This window comes from Haemaphysalis longicornis, unplaced genomic scaffold (assembly GCF_048455015.1).
Source record: "Haemaphysalis longicornis isolate Haplotype H1 unplaced genomic scaffold, Haemaphysalis longicornis Haplotype H1 scaffold_10, whole genome shotgun sequence".
Taxonomy (NCBI): Eukaryota; Metazoa; Arthropoda; class Arachnida; order Ixodida; family Ixodidae; genus Haemaphysalis; species Haemaphysalis longicornis.
In genome coordinates, this window is record NW_027526204.1 from 98,248,656 (window position 1) to 98,276,461 (window position 27,806).

The window sequence follows — 27,806 nt, forward strand, 5'->3', positions numbered from 1 at the left end:
AAGCCCCCACGCGCATCGCGTACAATACGTACACACGCACGCGCGCGCATGCACAACACTGCAGTACACGGGCGGCGACACCAAACACGACCCGGCGACCCGGATTCTACCTCTGCGCGCGCGAGACGGGCAGCGCAGCCTGGCGGCGCATATACGAGCGAGCCGAGCCCGCAGCACTCCGGTTTCGCTCCTATTTACATTTCCCCGCCCGAGTAAGAAGCAAAAGAAAGAAAGCGCGCCCTTATGAAAATGAACTTTTCCTTTCTGTTTACTTTGTGTCTCCTGCATGTTGACTGTGTGGCCTTTCTTTTGACTTTTCCTTTGTGTTACCTCTAGGACATAAGCAGGCTGTGTACTTTTTATAGACTGCCGGATAAACAGCCATGATGTTTTACCTTTATATGTACTATAGTAAAGACAGAGTTTAAATTTCTATACGAAGATTTTATTTCGGATGAGAGGTATAAAACTTTAAAAATGACTTGCTTTCTTCTCTTTCTGAGTTCCGCAATGCTATTGCCCATGTGTGTACTCAAGGCAAAATGAAGTCAAAAGACTTTGGCCTGTTTCCCCTGTGTTGCCTCTAGGACAAAGGCTGTAAGATAGAACTTGAATTTGCTGTCTTAATTCTTCTGTGTGCCATAATGCTGTTGCTTATGTGTGTACTGAAGGCAAAATGAAGTCAAAAGACTGACTTATGTCTTTTGTGTTGCCTCTAGGACACTGGGAGGAAGGATAACTATTTGTTGCCTTACATTCTTTTTCTGAAGATTGTGCTTCCTCAAGTAAACATAAAGTCGAGCATGTAAGCCTTAATTATACTCGAAAGGTTAAGTTTTTTGGCTTGGCTAGAGATGGTAAGAAACAATGCCAATGGTTTGTGGAAATTCTGCAGCACTGTATACGTTATTTCGTGCTAGTGAGGTCTGATAAATTCGCAGAATTAATATTACCAACTGGTACGTTTGTATGAAACAGTGGCGTAAGAAGGATACATATTGAACGAGGCTGTTCGAAGTGCCTCGTCCCTCCCATTACGAAAAAAAAGTGGGAGGGAGAAGAATATACAGACCAGAAAAAGTAAAAAGAACACAAAAAGCCGAATAGAAAACGAAGCAATGAAAACAAAAACAACCTAAAAAGTGGCTTCCGATTGTCCTGGTCTGTGTTTTCCTTCAGGGTCGTTGTAAAATGGCTTATCTTTGCAACTAAATGCTGAAGCGGTGTACTGTTTTTTGGGGCAGAGCTTGCGGTAGAAATATATTGCGACAGAAAAAAAAGGGACACAGCCAGACGAGAGCAACAAGAGCAACAACAATGTCAAAATATAACCTAAGGCAGAAAACTTCAATTTAAACACGGATAAAAAAAAAAAAAATAAAAGGTCACTGAGCGGGTTTCGAACCTCCGCCCTTTCAGTCAGTAGGCGAATACTTAACCACCAAGCCACCAAAACAGTGTGCGGCCAGGTTGTAAACCTAGGTCTAAATACTTGAGCTCACATAGTCTTGCTGAGCTTCCATTTGAGTGAATTGTTTGCCTTCGTGTATTTGACGCACGGTGCTTTTGTGTGCGTGCGTGCGTGCGTGCGTGCGTGTGTGTGTGTGTGTGTGTGTGTGTGTGTGTGTGTGTGTGCGCGCGCGCGCTCGCGCGCGTGTGTGTGTGTGAGTGTGCGTATGCGTGTGCGCGTGTGTTTGCGTATGTCTCCGGGGAATAATTTTTTTATCCGGCCGTTCTGTTTGTGAAAAGCCCACAAACCACCACAAACAGTGAATGGTGAATGCTTGGACGCTGAACAAAACACAAAACAGTCAATCTGGATGTAGATGACGATGATAATAACTTCGTTTGTTAATCCATTTTTATTCGCTTTTGAGTAGCAACAACTTACGACAACAAAAGACGTTGCTCGCATCAAGAAAATATACTGTCATTATATATATGTTTGCTATTATCAACTTTAACAAAATACTATAATGGCGTCTGCCTAGTTTGCTTCAGGGGTGATGATGAAGGAAGAAACTAACAAAGTAACTGCTAAAACTCTATGACTGCTAGATAGCCAACTGTAGTAATAAGTCTAGTCTAGGCTAGCATATATGCAGTCATTGTTATACAAGAAAAGACGTGGTTTGTTCGTTGTGCGTGGTTTTGGTGGTTTGTTTTCGATTTGCTGGTGTTACGTGAATTACTACGTGCTCCTCCTGCCGTAATATTACGTGTTAGTGCTCTTGTGCCACCTGAAACATCGTGAGTGCTGGCAAAGCGTCTGTGTCGTCGCCGTACTGCGCTGCTGTAGCAAACGCACATCGAGGTCGCCATTTGACAAAATACCTGACAAGTTGTGCGTGCCTACGTGAATCAAGAGTCTCTACTGCAAGTTCCAGTCTGTCGACGCGACGTGTGAAAAATGCTGCGTGTTCTGCCGTAAGTGATTGTTTATCGTGGTGCATGTTAAAATTTTATTACGCGTTGCCGCAGTGCTCTTTTGTTAAACGTGTTGAGTATATTCCTTGGTGTTCGGCTCGCCGCGCTTCTTTTATTGTAAATTACCGGCTGCGTCGGCGCGGTCATAATGAGCTTCCAGGAGCGGCGGCCAGTATGCTGTGTGAGTGATCGACCCCCTTGCCATTGCCGGCAACGAAAATATTATGCTGACGGCCCAGCGGCCGCCGCTTGGCTTGGGTGGATTCGACGCTAAAGCTTGTTGCATGAAAAAAAAAAAAAAAGAAAAAAAAAGAAAAAAACAAGAAAACTGCGTTAATGGTTGTAAAACAAAACGCCCACTCCCCGATTTTTTTTTTTAGGAGGCAGTTGACCCACAGTATATTTTTTTACAGGACGTAGGCAGCTTAGCATTGTTCTAACGGGTAGTTTTCGTTTACGGGTAAAGAAATGCAAGGAGGCTGCATTACATTTGTAGTTATAATACGTAAGAGTTGCATATACGTTGAATTTTCAACATTTAAGCATTGCTAGCAACTTTATAAGTAGTACCACATGCACAAGGTCTTTAGGCAGTGAACATTTGACCAGATAATTGTTTAGACGTCGCAGCTTGAAAACATGCTGTTCCAGCCTGCATTGCTGGTGCAGTCACAGGGCAGCTTTCACTGTTTTAATGCAAGAAATTTTTCCACCTTCCTAAGCTCATCCAGCATCGTCATGATCAGACAGAAATTCTTGTGTGGTGTGACATTATTTGTAGCTGGCTTGCATAAATTGTGTTGACCGTAACATGTTGAGCATGGGTTAAACGTGTTGATTCTTACAAATATGCATGTGATGGGGATACAATCACGGTGCGAAAAAGATTCAACAGGGCGTGGGCTTGCCACCGTGCTCCTTCACCATCCTGTTTTTTCGTTTCGTCAGCATTTCAACTTGCCTTCCCCTTAGAGGTATTGGCATGCTGAGACGTTCACCATGTGCCTCAGAGAGAATTTCAATGGCGCCATGAAGACAAAATACAAGTTTGTGTTATTCGAAAGATTTCGTGTGGTATGGTGCCCCCAGCACTTGTCCAAATGCAAACGATGCTTTATTCACTGAGAAATTCATTAATTGAAGCTAAAATTTTGGTTTTCCCGCTAAATCTTGCATTTTCAGGGTCTGCAATGACATCACAGGAACCGACCGCTCTGCAGCCGATTGGGAAACCTTCTTTACCGTTAGTTAACCTAGATGGTGCCACCATACCGTGGCAAGCCGCTTTCTGCTTTTGTTTTGTTTTTACCGTATTTAAACGTGGCTTGTTTTTGTTCAGCGAGAAAATAATCGTTTCGTGAAACATAGTGCTCGCTCCACAAATATGGTCACGTAAGACACCGTTGCTTGTGTCAATCGGCCATTGTTGTCCGAGACAGCCCCACAGTCCTGTGCAGCTAAACCAAGCATAGTGCGCGCAGTACCAACAGCAGTACGCATCGGTACTTCTATGCTTACGTGTGCTTTCCTAACCTTTACTGTTGGTCCCACCATTCTTACTACTGTAAAAAGAATGTGCCCTAAATTTAAGCGCAAATAGTTCGTTCGGCAAGCTTATAGCCTCTGCCTAATTCGCGTTTGCTGTTGCCGCCCTCCGCTAACTGCAGAGCTGGCTGGTATGACATAGGTTCTGTTGCGGGAAATGAGCTAGTGGGTCGCATGGCCATTTCCTTTGTTCCTAATTTGTAGCTTATTTGAGTGGAGTTTATGTTAAAAATGGTGTCAGCATGATTCTAGCAACGGAATCCTTTGAATGAACCAAACTTGTGTTTTCTCTTCATGGCTCCTTTAAAAGCCGTAACCATGTTTCGCACCCTCTGGACCAGAGAATGTGCTTGCACAGTGGAAATCTGGGGCCACAGATTTCTTCCACCTAGGGATATTTAATAGGCTTAGTTTAACATTAATTCAGTGTAAGGATGCTTCTGTTCCTTTAAAGTATGGCTGAAAGCCTTGTAAGGATTGTAATGTATGTACAGTGCTCACGGATTGAAACGCGACACTGCAAGCGTGTGGCCTGCGCTACATGCAGCGCCGCCAGTGGACGCCCGTGGAAGTAGGTGTTGCATTGTGGTATACCACGAGGATGAGAGTGTTTTGACCATAAGCTTGCTGCTTCCGGTTGCCAATAAGCGGGGCAGTGGTTCCCCGCAGCGACAGCGGTGCGCTGTCAGCGACAGCGGCGTCCATGGACGGCGCTGCATGTATTGGCGGCCACACGCTCGCAGTGTTGCGTTTCAATCAGTGAGCACTGTACTTATTTTTTAGCTTGAAAGAACTGAAGGTGCCTTTTTTGCACCGACAAAAAATAAATTCTGTCATGTCCTGTCAGAGCGAGTATTTCACGGCATTATACCGCATATTTACGGCTTGTTTACTACTTGAACTTCCATTTTTTACAGGGCCAGGTGTTTGACATGGAGGATGTACGTTGTGAGCTACCAGAAGAATTGGCTGCCTCCTGTTTCTATCTATCCTGCACGACCTGTAAGTGGAGTTCATTACGGCTGTGAAATGCATGAAAATCTCGATTTTGAAGGCTGAGAGAACATGAAAACACAGAAAACCATTATGGCATTCTTGTGGTACCTTAGTGATATTAAGACATAAGAACATTGCAGAGATGGGGCAAAAAATAAGGAACTGATGAGGGTGAGAAACTTCCTGGTACCTTTCTTATTTTTTTTGTCGCATCACGGCTGCGTCCTTGCTCCATGAATTAATTAATAATGACTTTGTCACCCTTGTTCACTGTGGTAGTTGCGTGGTACCCACAGACAGTGTGTGGGGATTTTTCTTCTACCGCCTATTACAGATGAACTATAGATGAACAGATGAACTACAGACTTCTACTCAAAAGTCATATTATGGATTACATTACATGAGTGAAACAATTCCATGCACCCAGAAATAGAATTTAGGTGAATTCACTTCAATGCCCTAGATGCAACTTGTGCCTAGCAGTGAAAAGGGTGTATTGTGTGCCTTTTTGCCACTGTGTTTCATGTAGTGTAATGAGTCTCACTGGCCATCGTAGCCCCCCCCCCCCCCCGAACAGCTATTTACTCTAGCAAATATAATGATGGTCCTAATTGTAGAAGGGTACCCACCGCGGTGGCTCAGTGGCTAAGGCGTTGCGCTGCTGAGCACGAGGTCGCGGGTTCGATTCCCGGCCGCGGCGGCTGCTTTTCTGATGGAGGCGAAAAGCAAAAACGCCCGTGTGTACGAGATTTCGGCGCACGATAAAGATCCCCAGGTGGTCAAAATTAATCCGGAGCCCTCCACTACGGCGCACCTCATCGCCTGCGTTGCGTCGGCGCGTTAAACCCTACAATCAATCAATTGTAGAAGGGTACTCAGCAATTGAAGAAAGAGCTGTGGGGGGTTCTGGTTTGTGTATCAGACTTTGTTTGGAATATTGTTATGTAGCCACGGATAATGCAGGGTTTTTGTAAAAATATAGATTATCGGAGCAAACTTGTACTCTGCAGTAAACATAAAAAAACACAAACCTCGAAGGAGTCAGCAAAGGGACGTGCATGGATGAGCGTTGGCGAATTGGTTGGATGAGCGTTGGCGAAGTGAGGAGCTGCAGCGTTTCTTTTGCACTCATTCATTTAGATCGAGAACATTTTCAATAAAAAACTGGAAAAGCTAGGATAGGGATCGCAAAGCAACACCCTTTCCATATCAAACAGGACTGCTGGTGCAGCATACAAAGGAAAAAGGGGAAAAAGACGGTTCCCTTAAAAAAGGATAAGATTGCAGGGTGTGGCCAGGTGCTTGTAACAAAACATTTTGTAAACAAATCAAATGGCGTGGTTGGGGGCAATATTATGATGTTGATAGTAGGAAAAACCTGCATTATTTCCGAACAGTATGAATGCTCTGTGTGCAAACATATGCAAAAATGCTTGTGTTTTTAGCATTTGAGTGCACGTTACAGAGTAGTCGGCTCAAGTTACTGCGGTAGCTTTCCTCATTGCTGGTAAGCATAAACCCTGAAATTAAATTTGCTGTATTCGACCGCTTTAACCCTTTCACTGTCACTGATGTCCTGGTTTGTCTTCGAATTTCTCCTCCACGGTGTCACTGACATACCGGTGCGTTTTCTGTTGTGCGTTGAAAAATTCGTGCCATGGTGCAAAGTTGGCGCACCTGCACTGTTTGTGCTATCTGTCAAATCTTTCTAGTAGCTTGTATTTTCACAAAGTACAGAGCAACCACGTCCAGCTTTCGCTGCTTGGGGGTCACTCCGTGCACTGTACATCTGTTGGGATGAGTGACCACGTGGCACGCGTGCAATGATGGGTGCAAGTGTGCTATCCACCACGTTTTTCTAGGGTTGTTTTTTATTTCTGTTCCCGTGTCTGCTACCCATCGACACAAGGAAATATAAAAAGTGAGGAGCCAACCTAGAGGTTGGTCAGTTCATGGTGATGTACATTTTGCTTTTTGTAAGCAAGCACAGACAAACAAACTAGACAATGCAAGTGCTGTCTCGTAAACGAAATGCACAATAAAACTGCTGCCTTTATAGGTTCCAAAGAACGCGTAGACACAAGCAACTACTCATGATGACGACTGATCAATGCCTGTCTTGGCATGTTCATGCAATTTTATGTTGCCTTCCCTGCCCCCCCCCCATATTGCTTTGTTCCCACAGTGCTGCTGCAATAATCTCATCTCAAATGTTCTTGCGAGGCTGTATAAATGCCCGTCATGAGGAGGCCATGAATCTAAACAGTACTTAGTTCTGGGTTGTGTTGCCTATGTAACAGTATGTCATATTTGATGTTCGTAAGCTTATTAGTTAATTTATGTGGTCTAAATTTTGTGGCTAATTTTGCAACCTAGAAGTTGTACCTTCTCTTTCAGGATACTTGGTTCAGTTTTGTATGGGAACACTCCTTTATATTTATAAGCATAACCAGCAAATGTTTGAGACGTGTTTGTTTAAACCCCTTCATATGCGATCAATGCGTTTGTCATTTCAGGTTCAAGTGTGGCAGTGGCTATCCCGTCCTGTGAGGGGTAAAGATGAGGCGACACCTGGTGTGGCAGGCGGCAGCAGCACGTATGGATCCAACCTGAATAAAACAGTCAGGTTTGCAAGAGTCGTGTGATTCATGTGATTTTCGTCAGCTTGCTCTTACAGAAACAGCTGCAGCATGAAACAGTGACTGTGGAGCTGGCTGACATTTTCTACATGCAGCTGGCTGTTGGGCGCTGTTATTTGACAGCATGCAAAGGGCACTCAAAAGGTGGAAGCTTGTGGGATACGTAGAGGACGGAAACATAAAGGATTCTTGGAGGACGCAGAAAGTCGGTGGCGAAATTTCAATACAGGGGACACACAAGGGACGAATGCGGTCTGTTGCCTTCAAGACATATAGGGGACACACAAAGGCCGTATGGTGTCTGTGTTGCCTCTGGGAGATAGACTGGACGCATGGAGGACGGAAACACACGGGACACTTGGAGTACGCAGAAAGTCGGTGGCGAAATTCCAACACAGAGGAAACACACAGGACGCACGCAGTCTGTTTCCTTCGGGACGCAGACTGTCTTTTGACTGGACATAGAAATTTTCATAAGGGCGCAACGGAAGCTCTCGCATTAGCTCGAAAACAAGAAGAAAGAGGTACGCGGAGGACTCGGGCTGCGGGTGTATAGCCGCTGCTGAGCGCTTTTTTTTTTTTTTTAAATAAAGTGTATATTGCGTTGCCGAGGATTTACGCGGTAACAACCAAAACCCAAAGATGAAAATGAGGCCCGCGTTACGTCGGCGCAACCGCTTTGGTTCGTGTTTTGATAAGCGGCTGCGCTTTGATGTTCCCACGGGAGCCCAGAATCGAGTGAGGAGAAAAAAAAAAAAAACAGAAACCTACGCTTGGGCGTAGTTTTTACCGAGGGCGGGACTTTTTCTCTGACCACACGGCGCACATTCTGTTCGCCCCAATAAACAAGAACGCATCGAAAATAAAAACAAGAAACTGCCCTTGCACGTTGCTAACGCGGCACCCGAGCATTTTCAGCGGCCAGCGAGAACCGATAAGCATGCCGGCAGGTGAAGTGGGCGAGCCTTTTGTGATCTATACGCAGCATAGGCGAGCAGTGCGCGAGTTTCGAGTGCATCCTTGTATGCATGCAGGACGCGGGGATGGAAACAAGCTTCTTTCGGCAGCCTCGGACCCCGGACATAAACTCGATGCCCGCATGACCCCGGAGATCGGATCTTGTGCGATTCGTGCGACTGCCCACAGGCGCCCTTTTCCGACGAAGACCGCCGTATCGAGTTATCGCTCGTAACTCTCCGCAAATACGGGCCCCGAAACCGGCGAACGATCGTCCGTTCGATTACCCAGTTATATACCGCCGGCGAGCGGCCAATGCCCGCGCTATGTAAACAAACGCGCAGAAACGGATCCGATTTGCAAACCCGGTACGAGTTCGTCTAGTTTCTCCCCCATTTCCGTCCCGCCCTTTTTGGGTGGCCTGGCAAGTCCGGTAAACGCGCTTTTAACGCTGCAGACGCCGAACTCCCTGACGGGAATTGTGTACGCCCCAAATTATCCAATCCGCGTACATGTCGGTCGGGTGACCGAGGTCGCAATCTCGAAATTCCGGGTTTAGAGGAATTTCAAAGAGGGACTGTTTTAAACTGGAGTACGGTCTCGTTTCTGGGCTGACCGCTACGGCGGCCGAGGGAAGTTCCAAAGGCGGAAATCCGCCGTGTCAGGCGCTGGACGCACTGTTCACGGACGGTATAGCTGAGATCAAGAAATATTTGCTCCCTACGGTGCAGCAGTCTTTGTGTATAAGCTGCTTTTATAAAGCGCAGGTAAAGGAAAATGTATTCTCTTAACATCACTTCGGGGTTGTAAGCATTCTCAAAAAATAATAATAAAGACTGAAGCCGATAGGGTCCACTAAACCCGTCTCATTCATGTCATACGGGAGCGCTAAAGGTTTGGTTGAACTTACTCTCTACTAGGCTGACTAAAAGGTTTCAAAGTAAACTGAGGACGACTCAGCGAGCAGTGGAACGGAAGATGATGGGTGTAACGTTAAGGGACAGCAAGAGAGTGGAGTCGGTCAGGGAGCAAACGCGTGTTAAAGACATATTCGTAGAAATTAAGAAGAAGAAACGGGCAGGGCATGTAATGCGAAGGCAAGATAACCGTTGGTCATTAAGGGTAACCCTTATGACCAACGTTGGTCATTAAGGGTAACCCTTATGACCAACGTTGGTCATTAAGGGTAACCCTAGAGTGGATCCCTAGAGAAGGCAAGCGCGGCAGGGGGCGGCAGAAAGTTAGGTGGGCAGATGAGATCGAGTCGTTTGCGGGGATAAATTGGTCGCAGTTAGCACAGGACTCGTATAATTGGAGATTAATGGGAGAGGACTTGGCCCTGCAGTGGCCGCAGTAGACGGGCTGATGATGATGATGACTCGATTCCCACTCGAAAAAAGAAAGAAAGAAAGAGAACAGAAAGGGAGAGAGAGAGAGAGAGAGAGAGAGAGAGAGAGAGAGAGAGAGAGAGAGAGCCACAAGCTCTCCCGGGACTTTTCGGAAGTACCGCAAAAAATGAACGTCCGCATACTCCGCGATGCCCGGTCAGTGGAGTCCCAGAAGGCCTGCACTGGTGTCCCGGGGGTCCCTTTGCGGGCGCTTGCTGCGTCTAAGCTGAAAGCAGCTTCTACAGAGAAAGCGAGTGGCAGCGATTCGGCCGCATCGCGCGAAAGCGGCCTTGCCTCCCTCTGGCGGCACGACCACACCTAACACAAAAGGGTTCCGGAGAGCCGGGCGATGGATGCGCGCAAAGCGACGCTCATCAAGTCCCGCGGGACCACGGAAGAGAAACCGCGCTACACACGCGACGACGAGCACTAAATAACGTTACGTGCGACAGCATTCTGCTGTGGCGGCGGCCAGGAAAAGACGCCGTGTCCGGTTCGTGGGAATCGCGTCAACGGGCCAGTGTCGTTGCCTTCCCGTGCCCCCCCCCCCCCCGAGGGACGGCGCCCGGAGTGCGCAGCCTGCGGGAACGGTCGGGCATCGCTGCAATCACCATGGCGTTCTTCTCCTGCTTGGCTTGGCTTGTCACGCGGATTCTTTTCGCGCTTGAAGCCAAAATCAACAAGAAATCGCAACACCTTGTTCTTGTTCGTCTTGCAAGAAGCTTCTAAATAATCGTCGACGAATCTTCTGGAGCGCCACCTTTGTATTGATAAAACAACTTTAAACAATCTTTTGCAATATTGTTGTCTTTTTTTTTTTACAGCCACAGGCAACTTTTCAACCTGTTCAAGAGCCATGGCAAGGACAAGCGGAACGTTCCTGCGTTTACTACCCGGTACATAACGAAACCCTTGCTGAAGCGCGGCTCGCCTACACACTGCAGCGCCGATCTACCTCTAGTATACATTTATATGGCGCTCTATAGCACTCTGTTATGGCGCTCTATTAACCTCTAGCGCTTATATATGGCGCTCTATGCGGTGGGACGGATGGCAGGAGACGAGAGGTGTGCCACACGGGAGAGGAGGTGTGTGGACTGACACCCGGTAGTCAACTGCAGTTTTGGTGCACCCTAGGAGCGGCAACTGACAACTGATAATGTGAGTAAAGACGGTTTTTACCGGAACAACTGCACCGGGCCCGTCCGCAGGTTGCAAGGCTGATCTCTGAGATCAACTGTCCGAGCAGAGCCCTTTTAACGTGGCTGCCCCTCTACACCCCTTCTCACTTTCTGAGATATCACGCAATTCCATCACCATGACGCGAAAACCCTCCCACGTCCCTACGCCATACTCATTGAAAGCCAAGAAACCACACAAGACGAACAGAGTGATGTTACTTTTTTACAGCGATAGCTCAAACGGAACAGTCCCAAGGTTTCACCCTGGCGTGCGTATGCGCCGAATGCCTGTAAATGGTGTTTCACTGCAAGTAGACATACAATAAGGGAAAGCCAACTTCCTGAAAGCGTGCATGGCATGAGGGATTTGCAAAGACGATGGTTACGAGCCTCACAATTACGGCTGCTGCGCTCTGCTTTAAGATCACGCTTGGCGCTCATAGAAGGCTCGGGAGACGAGGGCTGAGCGTCGCTTGAAGTTCGCGAAGCTGAGGGACTCTGTTTTTAAGAGTAAGAACAACGAATTCACGCAACTAGACAGCTAAAGCGTTTAGGTATCTAAAGCATGGTGACGCAGTGGCCAAGAAAAACCAGAAGGCGACCGACAGGCAACATAACAAATAAGATTTGATTGATTGTGGGCTTTAACGCGCCGACGCTCCTCAGGCGATGATGCGCGCCGTAGTGGAGGGCGCCGGATTAATTTCGACCGCCTGGGGATCTCTAAACGTGCGCCGAAATCTCGAACACACGGGCGTTTTCGCTTTTCGCCTCCATCAGAAGAGCGGCCGCCGCGGCCGGGAATCGAACCCGCGTCTTCGTGCTCAGCAGCGCAACGCCTTAGCCACAGAGCCACCGCGGAGGGTAACCTAACCAATATGACGCGGAGCAGCAAGAAACAAATGGACGGAGGGGAAAAAAAAAAGGAACCAAAAACGTCGTCACAGCCGTACAGGGCGAAGAACATCGATATCAGAAAGGGAATATCTATGCTAATTTCAAGGACAGTTATTCGCTTTTGAGACTAGGGGAGGTTGCCTGAGAACGAAGAGCTCTGCGGTGAAGTATACCCAAATTGATGGGCCACGCGTGGTCTGCAGATAGCAAGCAAACTATTCGATACGTTGCGTTGAAATGTGATTGTTTCCGCGAAAATTCATCCCCAAAAAAAGAAGAAACAACGTTGGACAGTTCAGACAACTCTACCGAGTTCCGCTTACCACTTGCAATTAGTTCGCAGAGTTGCAAACCTTCGGTAATTCCCGCCCGCGGCGAATATACAGTAATTAACGACCTCCATTGGTATGAATTACTCCAGGTATGGGCAATTTTTCTTGCATCCAATTAATTCTTTCTGTGTCCTTTTTTTTCTCATTACCATCGAAACCGGGGTTCAGACGCTGGACAAGATATCCGCGAAATCAACAGGGGCGTCTGCATTTCTGTCTCGATAATTTGAGCGGCTCGCACGAGCAGGATGTCGACGGGTAAGCGTTTTGTGTCGAATTTTTCGCGACGTGAATTTCCACTCGAGATTTTTCAAAATTCCCTCGTCGGAGTGTGTTTGTGTGGTGCAGTCTGGCACAATCATTTCCTACTGAGCACATCACTCGCGATAGCGGATTCCTAGTGTCTCAAGGCCGCGTTGACTTGCGCAATAAGATGACGCATGAAACGTATTATTGCACAATGGAAAAGTTACAATCGCGCTTGCAGTGACACCGACAATGATTGTGCCACGATAGTCACGGCGATATCGGCACGCGGCAAAGATATCGGCAGTGACTGCATGCAGCGAAAGCGACACGAAAACAACAGTAAGGGATTTGAAGAGGAGAACGCCCATTGAGATGCGCAAACCATGTTTGCATTCAGCTTGGCTGCGCAGCTCAACGCACGGACACAGACTTAATATGATAATTAGCCTGATAAGTTATCGTTCTTTTTATATATACGAGATTAGTTTAAGGCGCCACGACGACAAAATACACGTGGGAAGAACTAACAATCGGCAGTTTACTCAGCTCAATTCCAGCCCTTGAAGACGTTTTTAACCCCCCCCCCCCCAAAAAAAAAAATAAATAAATAAATAAAATAAAAGAACATTCATATTCCGCGCTACACGACGCCAGGAGTGACGAAATAGGGGAAATGCTAAAAACTGAGCTCTGAACTTCACGTTCGCATTCAAGCGATAATATCGAACGAAAGTATAGAGGCACCGCTACAACCATACGGTCATGTTTCCTGAGGGGGGAGGGGGGGCTTTCGTCGGCAGCAGGCAATCTCCCAAACAGGTCCTTGTGACGCCATCAGGACCAGCCAAGTGACTAGCCACTGCTTCATCGGTTTTCCTTAATGCCTTACTTTGCTGTTGAGAGCCTGCGTTGAAATTGTCACGGCCGTTCGATGGATTCTATGGAGCGGCCGTGAAATTGTCACATGGGGTCAAAGCCGTCTCTAAACGAACAAAACATATTTTGTCTTCATAGCCCCTTCAATTTTGTCCACCCGCTTTATAGACAATTTACTTATTGAGAAATTAACCTGGCGCGACTATAAATGTCTTCTGCTGGTGTTGTAATGCCGTTGTTCCGCTGCTGTTGCAATATATTGACGAGCACGTTCGTCCAGGAAGATGACGTTTAGCGACGACTTCGGTAACAGTTGACTCACGCTGTTCTTAGCGGCGCTTTCGCTGCACCTCAGTCCTCCTAGATCGCAGTGTAGCTTCAACATCACGAGAAACATCCGCTCTCTTCCCATTTCTTTTCTCCAAAGCCGACGAAGCGTAGACTGTTGCATAGCCCTTGCTCATACACACGCTTATTGATTCTTCAAAGTTGCTTCACATACGGTCACACGTGAATAGGCGCAATGCTCAACCGGCAATAAAATTCAGAGAACATAGACTACTCTAAACGTCCCTCCGGTAAACTGGTTGCACAACCTTTTCCAGGTCTCCTCCTCACAGATCTTCCAAAGAAGCCGCAGAGGGCGTACCACAAGGCCTCGTACTGAAGCTTTTCCTTTTCATACCTAGTCGGCCAGACTAATCGTACCGTGGTGGTTGCGTTTGCAACAAGGGGGCGTTAGTTGTCCGACCGGCTGCGCTCCTAACATCGCCGCGACCGCACGCGTGTCAGTCGGACAATTAAGCAGCACCGACTTCGGCTGGGAGGGGGAGCGGCACAAGTGGAAAAGCAGCATCACCCGTTGCGGGGGCCCCTTCCACTTGGGGAGCAGCAGAGAAGCCGCCGCAAGCCTCGCAACCCGCGCATACCATTAGTTACCCCGGCACGGCTGTGCGCTTGCGCAACACCGGCCATATAATATGTAAGGCAAGAAGATGAGGTGACGTCGACGGGGCGTGCAATCACCACGGGGCGCATAACCCCCCCTTTCCCCGCTCGAAACTACGGCAACTATCGCGGGCTAGTAGGAGGCTGCCTAACAGATGGAGGAAGGCGCGCTCGGGTTGGAAGAGAGGGCGCGGGAGAGGCACGAGATAAAGGGGGGACGCGTTAACCTTGAACCACACGCAACGCCGCGCGCTCGCTCGACAACCCGAGAACGGAGCGACCGCGCGAGAAAGGAGGGCACACGCAGGGGAGAAAAGAAGAGATCCGAAGGAAGGCGGCGCCCCCCTCTTACATATATCCGCGGAAATGCAAGCAAACAGAGGCAAACGCAGCGAGTGTGTAACGTTGACGACGACGCCGGGACGTCCACCAAAACCCACCTTACCACTTCCCTCGCACGGCCGCCTCGGTTCTAAACGCGGCGGCAGGGCGATCCGGCGCCTCGGTTGTTACGTGCAGTCAGCGAGCCGAGGAAGCGCTCTGGAAATACACCCGCCCGCCTCGATTCTTTCGCGTATGCGAGGTTCGTTCCGGGCAGCTCGCGAGCGGACGCGACGTACGATTTTGTCGGTAGAAGGATCAGAATCACTTGTATTTTTTCCACGTTTTTTTTACAGTGGTTTGTCATACGGAAGGACGTGAAACGCGAAGATAAGGGAAGGATCCCCGTAGATATTGCCACAAAGTTCCCTAGGCCTACCGGTAGTTTGTTGTAGGACGAACTCGGTATTTAACCGACGTTCGTAAATGCAGCACGCGTCGCTAAACCGTACAAGAAGTGGTAGTCAGAAAGGCTCGCACTTCGCTAAGTATCGCGCGCGACAGCGAAAACGTCCTCGCAACGCTTTAAGCATCACGCGAGCATTGGAACGAACTCGGACTATCATCACCATTGCAACCAAGGCAACCACCACTGGCGCCAAAGTGTTGGATGCCATCCGCTTTACTTTTCCCCTGCCTGCATGTGTCTGAGGTCACCGTGCAGCTCAACGAAAATTATGCCTTCATCCAAGGACCCCATGTAACTTAAAACAGCTCTGTACCAATCTCATATGCACAACCTGAACATTCACTCCCGTTAATTATTAGCTCATTCCTCCATTTACAGTTATAGAAACCTCGATGAAATGATCGGCTTCTTGCTCAATTAATCCACATCCAACGGGGCTTCTCGCGTTGTCCAAAGTCTAGATGGGATAACACTTAAAAATTTCCGCTACAAAAGTGGCACAGCAAACCCCCACCCCCCTCTTACGCCGGCAACCAACCTCCAGCCCGCACGTACGTCACCCCACCCAATTTCGAAGGAGCATCTGCATACCGCTGCTTGAGAATTAAAACAACGCCTGTCGCGCGACGTACACAACTGCGGGTACCTCAGTTCATTTACAACGCCGCCCCAGACTTACGGCCTAGTATCGGGCGTTACACCCGAATGCGTTCGCACATTTTTGCCTCCATTCATGAGGAAAACAGGACGGGCAAGACTCCGAATCGCGACCTCGTATTCAGCGATGCAGCGTTTTGCGGACCGAGCTTCGGCGGAGTTCCGAGGGCACTTTCCGACTTCAGGCGCGGTGGCGGGTGATATACACAAACAAGAGCACACGCGGAGAGACGCCCCTTGGGCGCCAGATTTCGGCGTACGTTAAAAATACTTCCCCATACTGCCGTGGCGCCTAGCTCGGACGCCCTCGATATACTTCCCTGACCAAGTGTTTCAACGGGAAACCCCAAAAAGTTACAAACTGCTTCAAAGGTCCCGTTTTCTGCGTCAGGGTAGTTTGGCCGGTGAAGTTTTGCGACATCAGCGAAAATTTTTTGCTAGAACTTGTGTGCGCAAACCTAGCGATTACCGAAGCCATCGTGTCTCTCTCTCTCTCTCTCTCTCTCTCTCTCTCTCTCTCTCTCTCTCTCTCTCTCTCTCTCTCTCTCTCTCTCTCTCTCTCTCTCTCTCCGCGTCTTTTGACTCCAATTACACGCCCATAGAGGCATACTGGCGACACCATGACGCCGTAGCTTTCCCAGAGTGAGAGCTCTCCTACGCGTGCTGCCGTTGTACACGCGTGACGTCACGTGCACCTGTCAGGGCGCACGTCAGGCTAATTAGTGCTCCATTCTGCTGGGTTCTGCCGGGTTAGCGCTGTGGTTAGAGCACTCGGTCGCTGCCCGGGCCATCCGGGCACCAAATCCACACGAACACAATTTGTTTCCTTTTTGCAGCAGCGGCCTTTTTGTTATTGTTCCTGTTGAGGGACAGCGACTACGACTACGCTCGCCTTCTGCGTTTGATAAGGCATCTGAGGCTTTCGCCTTTAACTACTGACACGAAATTAAGTACTGGCCGTATCACCCGCGTGCCAACAAGCAACTCATTCCCTTTGACTGCGCACACTCAAAATTAATAAAAAGAGCTACTGTAGCCATGACTTGCCTAAGAGCCGCGTTGAACAGATCCTGTTACCACGGAGTACAATCTAGCTTCGAATGTCTGATTGAACGGCTAAAACAGGCAGGATTTCCGTCCTTTGTTTTGTCTGGTGTTTACGAGTCACTTTTGCAGGAAGTGAAGCACCAAGGAAAAAAGGAAGGCGAGCAGCAAAAAATCAACAAAAAGAAGGTGCACGTCATTCCTTACTGGCATCTTGTGTCACGTGGCATGAAGAAGGTGGCGCAGAGATACGGTGTTAACGTTGTATTTAATGCGCTTGGCAAGCTGTCAAAGTTTTCCCCCGTGATGTCAAAGAAGAAGGCTGCACGAAGAAGCACGAGACGCAGTACACTGGTTGTTTTTAGATGCAGAGCATCTGATTCACTCGCCTTGTCCCTCCGGCGTCGTCGTCGTTGTCGTCGTCGTTGTCGTCGTCGTCGTCGTCGTCGTCGTCGTCGTCGGCGTTGTCCACCCCTCCCCCATTCTCCTCGCCGCGCCAGCTGCGCTCTCCGCCGCTCACCCCCTCTCCTCTCCGATAGCGAACACTCTCTCGCGAGGGGCATTGGATTGGATTCGATTGGATTGGATTGGCTTGAATTGGCTTGGATTAAAGTGGATTGTGTTGCGTCATAGCCGCGGCAGACGCGCTGGGGCCGGCACATGTGCAGTACTCTCTCTTCCGCGGTTTCCTCTCCTTCGGGCGCGCTGCGCATATAACCGGTGTGCCGTTCTCCGGCGAAGCAACATCCACGCTTGGCTCAAACACCTAGAGTCCACGCCGCTTTACAAGTACGCCAACGTCGTCATCGACTGGGACCGGCTTACGCGGTCCCCTCAACGTTATGCGCGCTATAAAACGCGGTCCCTTCGCCGCTCCGCCTATGCGTCGCATCTACACAGGGGTTCCCGCGAGCGGAGGTGGGAGTTTTTTTAATAAAGTTTAGTTGGAAGTGGCGCTTCGTTTGTCTTGGTTGTTTTTTTCTCTTCTAGTGTCTGCGTTTTTCTTGCGCCTTTAAACCCTGTGATCATGTAGAACCAACTGGCCCACATTAAGCTATTGCCAGTTTTCGTGTTACGTTTTTTTTTTTTTTTTTTTCGCTGCTATGCGTGCCTACCAGCCCACTAATCATGGAATGACAGATTAGACGGTCGGGCGCAGCGCAAACATTCATTTACGGCGTCGTTTAGTCGTGTCAGTTTCGGTTTCGACAAAACGGACGCCGAGCGGCCGCCATGACAGGAGGTATCACGTGACGTCACCATTCTTGCCGTACCGCTGCCGCTCTGGACGCGCGCGCCAGCGAGCGCACGCGCGCGCGCAGACCGGCCGAGGTCTTCACCGTCCCCACGCGCCCGGGCAGCATGACGTCAGTCCAAAAACCATGACGTGTACACACGCCGGAGCAGCGCGCGCCAACCACAGCCAGCGCGTCGGCTTCGTCACGGGAGCCCCGCCGTCGGCAGTTTGGGACAAGTAGCAGATGATGTCATGTCGGGCCGCTCTGGGCTTTCTCGTGCGGGCGAAGATTAAAAGGGATTTAAAATATGCTACGCCGAACAGTTGCTGTTGAAACTTTCTGGGAGATATCTACTGATAAAAAGGAAGCATTCTACATAGTTATCTCACCTTTAAAATTTCGCGTCAGTACTCATTCAGAAAAACTCATGCGAACAGCCAAAGTCCGATGAACTTAAAGCAACCAGTCCGAAACAATGCACTCAAGGAAAATGCTGAGCGACCCGAACGATGAACATTCATCATCGCCAGCGATTCTATTACGATGCGAATGTGTCTTGCACTAGTATAACGTATAATATCGCAGTGCCTCTACCTATGGTATAGCAGTATATAGTAGTACCCGGCTATGGTATATAGCAGTGCCTATACCCTCCGTTGCGAACGTGTGGGGGTATGTTTGATCTGCCTTTGCGGAACACCACTGTGTAAAGGTGGCTCTCCTGCAGCAACTACACCGCCACCAGTGAGGCATGGAGAGCTTAGCGTTAAAAACCACCCCGTGCCACCCGTGCAAGGCCCAGCGAACGTTGCTGATTCGATGCCTTTAAACGCCACAATACAAAGTCTTTCTTACCCCGCGCTCTATGCGAACAAGTCCGAATTATGTTCAGCACAGGCCGACCTTGTATACACTCTACAGGCCTGCCCCCTAAAAGATTTCTCTACAGCACACCTCAAGCACTAGAAATCATTTCCTCGGAGCAGTGGGAGACCGAGCTGCTAGACGCCGTCTGAAGAGGGGGACCACTGAAGAGGACTCCAGGGATCCTACATGTGCCGCGCCTTGTAGGCGCGGCACATGTAGGGGTAGGGTGCGGCAAATGCAGGCGCCCTAGAGCGTACATGTGCACAGGCGCGGTACATGTAGGCCCCCTAGAGGACTCCAACTTCCCTCTACCCCCGTCTCGTGCGAAATAAAGTTGTTCATTCACTCGCTCGACACCTTTATCACGCTCTAACTTGCCGCTGCAATAACAAAATTCCAGGGCCGGTTGCACGACTGCAGAGCAACTTTCAAGTGGGAAGATGTAACAGTATCAATCAGGCGTGCACGGCCAACACGTCACGCACGCACGTGCTCACCGAAGCCACCGACGAAGTCACGCGACCTAAGGGGGACGTACCCTCTCTATCAGTGCTGCGATCACAATTTTCTCGGCAGCAAAAAAGAAAAGATACTGCTCCTCGCGGCGATTGTGAATATACGGCCGAACAATAAGTACTGCCCAAAGTAGGCGCTACGACGTCCTTTTTTTTTTTTCTTTCTGCGACTTCGTTTCGTTTGTTCGTCGCCTCGCTCCGTTCCATCTCTTAATACTTTTGTAGTGTTGCCAAGTGTTTTCCTGCCTATTTTGTGCCCCGCACCGCAACAGTCTACGCTGCGGTTTTTTACGGCGACAGCCTTGGGTGTCTCACCAAACGCGAAAAGCGACCGTAGTCGCTGTCGCCGTCGGCAAGAACGCCAATGGTCCCCAAACCACTGCGACTGAAGAGTGCAGGGCTACGGATTAATTTTGACCACCTGGGGATCTTTAACGTGCGCCCAAGTCTCGACACGGCCGCTTTCGCCATTCGCCTCCACCAGAAAAGCGGCCACAGCGGCGGGGTCGAACCCGCGTCCTTGGCTTCAGCAGCACGACGCCTTAGCCAACGAGCCACCGCCGTGGAGGGTACGATGTATAGCAATAAAGCAGTCTGATAATCGCTATGCCTTCGCATTCGAACCACGTAAGGAGACTAAGGTTATCAGGGAATATTTACCACCGCTAAACCAACGCACACCATGCGCTAAATATGACGGACCCGCGCTTACAAACCCAAGCAACGCCAAAAAAGAACTTAAAACGCAATCCCACCCACCTTTCTTCTTTTTTTTCTTGCAACTAAATTGCTGCTTAAACCAAATGCGCGCAGCATACGTTACAAAACCACCAACGAAGCCGTGCCGTATTACCCTTTGAGACACTGCCGGCAAAAAAATGGACCTTCCCACGAGAATGCTTCGGACGACCACCGGAAGACCCGCGGGAAAGCGGCGTCGAAATACGATTACCTATTTCGCTTTGCGAGTGCGTATGTATCCGGCCGCTCTGAATTGCATCGTAAAACTCGGGGCTCCCACCGCACGCATAACTTCTGTCCGCAAACCCGCCTCCTCCTTTTTTCCCTCCCCCTCAAACTCGACCCGAATCCTCCGGAAGATTTTCCCTGGCGGCTTCGTTGGAGGACCACAACTCTGCAGCCACAAAACGTGGATGGGGGAAAAAAACGCCGTCGCGTCCCCCAATATTGCGACATCTATTCCGTGAGCTTCTAACAGCTGCACAACGAAAGTCTGTTTAGTTTTGTTTTTACTTTCTTGCAAATATTCGAAGAAAACGAAAAAAAAAACATAAGTGAAGGGCCCACTCCAGAAACGGTCAAAGATTAAAAAATGCGCCAGAAACGCAGCACCTGTGGAGATAACTTCGAGAAGATCATTTTTAGCGACCGGATTGATCTGTAAATAAATATCGCATATATCGCACATACCTGAATTAAATACAATAGAAGAAGGAGAGAAAATAAAGCGCTGACGATTACTACACTCCCTAATGCAAATTTGTGCGCAGCGCGAACAGCAGTCTTCTCGGTCACGGCGCACAGCTGCTGCGTATCGGGAAGCGATCGCGCAATCAGCGAGCGCACGGCGGCGCGCTCTACTCTGCCGTGATCTCGCAGCGCGCCGCCGCCGCCGAGCACGTTGTTGCAATTCGTGTTTGAACCTCCCGCGCAAATGTCACGTGGTTCGGATGAGTCGCGCAACGAGGAGAACGTCCCACTGCCTCCCCCTCACACTTTCGCCACACCTTCCTACGCCACTTTTTTTGTCTTCGCTCGCTCGGTTACAATGCCGTCGCCAAAGCACAGAAGCGGCCGCCAAAGTGCTGCGTACTAAAAAGCCTCGGTAGCTCAAAGGGGCTATGGAGTTGCCCTTGCTGAGTAAGAGGTGCCGGTTCGATTCCCGGCCGCGGCGGTTTTTACTTTCTTTCAGTACCAACACCTCGACACGGACAAATAAAGTTTATTCATCATCATCTCACGGAGGCGAAAAAAGCAAAAACGACCCGTGTCCCGACTTGACAGCATGTTAATTGGAACCACGACAACTTACAACTTTGCCCCTACCGAGAGACCGCCTCAACGGAACATATTCACGCCAATTTTAACTCGAGTGCCGAGTTAAGGAAGACAGCAGATGAACAGGCGCGCGATTCGCAACATACTTCGGCGAGCAGAACTTGTGACCTTTATGGGACAGGCTGATGTTGACCCTTTTGTGTGCGTGGGTGTGTGTGTATGTGTGAGTGCGTGTGTATGTAAATATTCTGTATATAACCTGCGTGTGTACGTATATAGTATGTACACAGCCTTTAAAAGCCAGTTATCATTTAATTTTCCATTGCCCTTTCACTGCCTTTTTTTTTTTTCTCTTCAATGCTCTTTTCTCCCCCGGCGAGACCTGTGCCCTCTGTCGAGAGGCAAAACTTCGCCTTGTAAATATTTTCAGTTTAATAAACACTTTCTCTCTCTGATGCAAATATTTTCAGTTTAATAAACACTTTCTCTCTCTGATGCCGACAAAAAAACAACAGCAAACTGAAGTTTGCTGCTGTTCCGTGGTGGCTTGAAGCTCAAAATTATAGGGTTAAACGTTAAAAGTAACGATATCTTTTTGCCGATAAGACGAATAATAATAAACTGCCATAGTGTACAAACATAACGGAAATCCCCACGAGTCTGTGGCGAACGCCACGAGCAGCGAGGACGTTGCGCCACCTCTCGAGAGTTCCGCTTTTCTTGCGACAGCGCCAGGGCTTCCAAAGTGAAAAGAATGACGAACAAATCGCACTTACCGACCGCTTTTTCAGATGGCACTAAGAGTCCGGGTGAGACCTAGTCATCGAACTCTAGGGAGACTCATCACTCGAGGCGACAAACACAAACCCATGGCTACGCGACACGTGGTACGTTATCACAAGGTGAAACGCTCCGGTTTCATCACCGATCCCGAACCTCCCATTTGCTGAGGACAGTGGGTCGAGTGAATGCGCTGAGTGCCCGTGTTCGGTTGCTCCTCCAAGTACACCACAGAGCCCTTGGCACGTCATGTCATGGCGCAGTAGGCGGGAAATTTGAAACCTGCCCCACCCCTCCCTAATCACTTGCTGCCATCCCTAACTCATCAGTGATGATGGCGACGACGCTTCCGTCGAACAAAACTGCACTGAGATATATAAGAGCAAATCAATGTTTCCAATAAAACGGGGTTCTACCACACCTTCACGTTCCTTTTGAAGATACGCAGGTGGTCTAAATTCAAATTTGTTTCTTTTTTCTTTCCGACGGAAGGGGTTTTACACGCCGAATCCATATACCTACACCCGGGCATGAAGTGGCGCTTCGTATGTGGCAAGCGCCGGATTAATTTCGACCACCTGGACATGTCTAACATGCGCTGAACTCTCAACACACGGGCCGTATCGTTTCTCCCCCCCCCCCCCTCCCCCTCCCCAAAAAGAATGGCCGCCGCGATTGGGATCGAGATGCCTTAGCCACTGAGCCACCGCGGGGGTGGGCGGTTTAGATTAATCCGCAATCCATTCAACATAATCAGTAACAAATTATTCCGTGTAACTTAATCCGTAGGTTTAAGTTCCTTCGGCATAGTCAAATAAATCAATCCCAGCGAAACATCCAGGAAAACAGCAAGATAATGTTTACAATCGCGATTCAATGTCGGCTTATTGTTTCGTAAGCCCGGATCCCGCAAAATAAGAGCTGACACTAGTGTCTACAGGAACAACGTACACGGGTACGCGAAAGCGTTCATCCCCTGTTTGGAGATTCAGAACGAATAATTGAATGACGACGGTCGTGGGTCGCCATTCAATTATTCCCCGCGTGGGTGTGTACATGCACTGTTTCGTTAAAAAAAATGCGTAAATACCTAAACTGACGAAGGTGGGAAAAAACCCAAAAGGAGAAAACTCGAGGCAGGCAATATGCTGGAGAACTAGAATTCGCATTTGCGACATTGTGGGCAAAAACTAAGCCAGACCTGCAGAAAACAGCTCTCCGCGAGTTGAAGTTTCAATTCTCCCAAACTTGCAGCTTCCCCGGCTACTTTTTTTTAAAGCGAAGCTAGTGCATGCTTCCCCATAGACTACTTGGTCGTCCGAAAAGCTCTGTTAAGATCTGTGGACACACTGCCTTATATACGAGTGTCCGGTATTTTCACGCACATTCAAAACGGCAACTTGAAAATCGCGATAACGGAGCGCATTTAGACATGACCATACATGCGCATCGATCGCGAGGAAAAAGGAGTGCAACACTAGTGGTATATTTTGATCTCATAAAAAAACCACGTATCGGAATACATTTAGGTCGTTCGTAGCTGCGGCTACTTAGTGCGCTAAAAAACGTTGCACGGCTTCGTTCTTCGTTTGCGAATGGAGTTTTTGAAGGTTTGACGATCGATTGTACGCACTGTACGCGAAGGTATTGACGTAGTTTTCACGTGCGAAAGCTTTCGCGTTTCTCTCAGGTTTGCTTTGGAAAGAAGGTAAAGTTTTCTTTATTTTTATTTTTCGCGCAAACTAACTCTTTACCGCACGCCTCACAGTTGCACATGATTCATCCCAGCCTGTACAGTTACGACTGCCAATTCTGCGGCACCCCCAACACTCTCTACCACATGGTGTGGCAGTGCAAGGGTGTGAAGGAACTCCCAGAGGTCCTGGCGCCATCGACGGAGCAGTGGGAGGCCTTGCTGTCCAGCGAGGTCCTGGATGACCAGCGCGGCCTGGTGATCCGGGCCAGACAAGCAGCTGAGGGCCATGGCATCCTGGAGTAGGGACGCCACCCACCATGGATGGTCAACGCTACTACACTGAAGATCATCCATCTCTCAATCTTCCTTTTATAGGAATCAATAGACGTTTATTCCTCCTCCTCCTCCTCACGCACCGAAGCTACACCTGCACCATGAGGCGCGCTGCAGTGGAGGGCTCCGCATCAATCTCGACCAACGAGAGGCTCCTTCAACGAGCGCCGGAATCTCGACACACCGCCGGCGTTTTCCCTTTTCGCCCCCACCAGAAAATTAGCTCCCGGGGCCTGGAATCGAACCCGCGTCCTCGGGCCACGCTTCTTTTTGTTAAATGCTTAGGCATTCATACGTCGATTAGAACGAGGAAACCCGTCTGCGTCTACCTGTAGCGCCTGAGGTGTCGCAATTTCGGGCACGTACGAAATAAAAGGCGCTAGTGCCTTCATACTTGGATATCGGACGCCTCCTATAAACCCCGAAAATAATGTCTTCCTAGCAATACACACGTGTACCGCAGTGAAGCGAGCTTTAAAGAGACGGCGTACAGGCAGTCAACAGGGATCGGCCCTTGGGCCATCATGCTTCGACAGCATATTGATTGACTGGTTGTAGGGTTTTAACGCGCAGACGCAACGCAGACGATGAGGCGCGCCGTAGTGGAGGGCTCCGGATTAATTTTGACCACATGGGGATCTTTAACGTGCGCCGAAATCTCGCACACACGGGCGTTTTCGCTTTTAGCCTCCATCAGAAAAGAGGCCGCCACGGCCGGGAATCGAGCCCGCTACCTCGTGCTCAGCAGCGCAACGCCTTAGCCACTGAGTCACCGCGGCGGGTGCTTCGACAGCATGCATCTTCTACTGTCGCTGACAAAATGTCCCTCCAGCAGCGCTTTTGTGTGCAATGGTAAATCCGACTTTGAAGGGGTTCGCTGTGTAGAGCTCCGTACGGATACGCGGCACTTTTAATAAGGCCCTTCAGACTTCATATTTTTTTTTCATACTAAACCTCATATTGACCATGGAGAAGTGTCTTTCCAGCAAAGAATTTGTACGTAGGAACTCGGTGTATAGCTCTCCGCCTCAATAGGCCCCTGGGCCTTCTTAATTTCGCACAATACCTCTTCCAGGGCCAGTATATATATTTGCCCCGGAAATGCGCCCTCCCAGGGATGCATTTATGAGTAACAGTGAAACCTACTCAAAAAGGGTTCAGTTTACGGCACTGCGTAGAAATGCACGTTTTTTTTTTTTTTTTTAGGTATTTCATAATAAGCATTCATACTTTCATAAAAGACATCTTACACTGCTCCTGGAAAAGTGTCTTCGCAGCAAGACGTTCGTGCGAAGCAGCGAGGTCGCGTGGCGGCTTCGCGACGCGCTGCACATAACTGAGGGGGACGCAGGGGCGGAGAGGCCACGCGCAGCGTCACGTGAGACGGAAACAGGGCGGAACCAGAGGGGGAGATTAGTCAAGGATAGATACATTATATTACAGCAACCCGGAGAAGAAAAGGACCGGGAGGCAGGAGGCGTGCATAACCGAGAGGAAAGTGTAAGAACCGGTCCGGAGAAGAGAACCCTCGCCGCGCGCTCTCCGGCAGTCCCATGCACGCGTGCGACTCGCACACACACACACGCACGCGCTATCAAAAGACACAGCGAGGCGTTTGTGGGCTGCGATTGCGCGACACGCCAGCTGTTCCGTTCTGCCGCCGCCGCCGGGCATCCAAGCAAAAGGAAGAAGCGCCGTTTCTTCTTCTTTCCTTCTTCGCCGAGGGACGGGCCGCAGCGGTCAACGGCATCGCGGGGGGAACTTCGGAGGAAGAAGAAACAATAGCTTCCTCTTACCCGCCGCTTGAGGCGCCGGCAGTTTGTCTTAAATTACGTGCCCCTCGGTGTCTTATTCCGCTCACATACGCACGCTCTTCGGCCTCTTTCTCTTTGTATGCACGTGTGTATGTATAAAAACGAGGAAGGGAGAAGGGGCAGATTTATAGGCACGCGTGATTCCGAACTATCTGGGGCTTCGTTCAGTTACCTCCACGGCTTTGCAGGCTTTTGCCCCTCGCGTGTCTGAAATATTTCCCTTCACGAAATTCCGGCCCTCTGAGCCGTTTGGAAGGCGCCCTCCTCAAAATACTGCAGCTGCGGGCCCAGTTATACGGAACATGATGAGGTGAAGGGCCCCTTCTGTTTGCTAAAAGTTGAAAAAAAAAAAAGAAGGACAACAAAGGCCGCTAATAAGCGGACTTTTTTAGCGACCGCTAATAAGCGGCCATAAAAAAAAAAGGCCACTAATAACCGGCCTTTTTTTATGCTCCCAATACGCTCCGTAGGAGTGTCACTCGTCCCGGTCCGTAATAAACAAGGTGGTCATTGTGAGCGAACTCCGCCGCCCTCGCTTTCGGCGTTTGTGACTGGAAGGGACTTTCATTGCGGTTTCTTGGATTTACCAGGTAAGCCCACGATAGTCCGCCGGCAGTCCCAGAAGTGCCCTCGGACATAAAGCGGCACAAGAATGCACGCGACAAAAAAAAAAGCATTGTGTATTCGGCCGTACGAGAGAGAGAGAGAGAGAGAGAGAGAGAGAGAGAGAGAGAGAGAGAGAGAGAGAGAGAGAGAGAGAGAGAGAGAGAGAGAGAGAGAGAGAGAGAGAGAGAGAGAGAGAGAGAGAGAGAGAGAGAAGGTTGAACGGAAATTTGAGAACGTGCGTTGAATACCGATATCCAAACATGGCCACCACCCCCGCTGTACCAATCGCTATGCTGCAGTGAGAAATACGCACCCTCCCCTTCGGGCGTAACAAAAATGTGGCATTGAAAGTTTCAAATGAAACGATTTTAGGGCGAAAGCTTTCTCAGTGCGACCGACGGCGTTCTGTTACAAAAAATAACGCGTTTCCCCAGAGAGCGGTTGGTCGACCGAATAGCTCTGGCCAGATCTGTACACACACGACGCGTGGTTGAAACCGGGCTTCCATTGTGTCAAAACGCTAACTTGAGAATCGCGGAGGTGGAACGGTTTCAGAGAAGACGATACACGCATCGATCACGAAGAGGGGGTGCGACAGCATACCTTTATCTCATAAACCACGCATCGGTGTACGTTTAGATCGCTCGTATAGATGCGTTCACTTAGTGCGCGAAAAATCGTCGCATGGGCTCGTTCTGCGTTTGCGATTTGGGTATTTTAATGTTTGACGATCGATTGGACGCACTTGTAGCGAAGGTTGGCCGCACTTTTAGGTTTCGCGCTTCTCTCAAATTTCTTTTAGGCAGGAATGGTATTTTTTTTTCCCAACGATTAAGCCCAGCCCCTTCCTCGCTTGGCCTCCCACTAACGGATAAGTTATCCGAGAGAATAACGCATAAAATTGGAATTCTCCGTAAGTGTGGCCTTTTTTTTTTTTTTTTTTTTTACGCTTACCAAGACGCACGCTAAGTTCCGTTCACTTTTTGCCCGCAATAGACGAGCAAATGTATCT

General features: G+C 49.3%; 1 protein-coding gene and 1 long non-coding RNA gene across 9 annotated transcripts in view; one reads left to right on the plus strand and one right to left on the minus strand.

The window, feature by feature from the left end:
* The window catches only part of LOC144158922 (uncharacterized), a 233,401-nt gene that overhangs the window by 81,594 nt on the left and 124,001 nt on the right, over positions 1-27,806 (minus strand). The gene's annotated exons all lie outside the window — the stretch shown is intronic.
* LOC144157853 (uncharacterized) lies at positions 2,122-7,912 on the plus strand. The gene is made up of 3 exons (XR_013319893.1): positions 2,122-2,427; positions 4,890-4,974; positions 7,485-7,912. It is a non-coding gene; the product is annotated as an uncharacterized LOC144157853 (long non-coding RNA).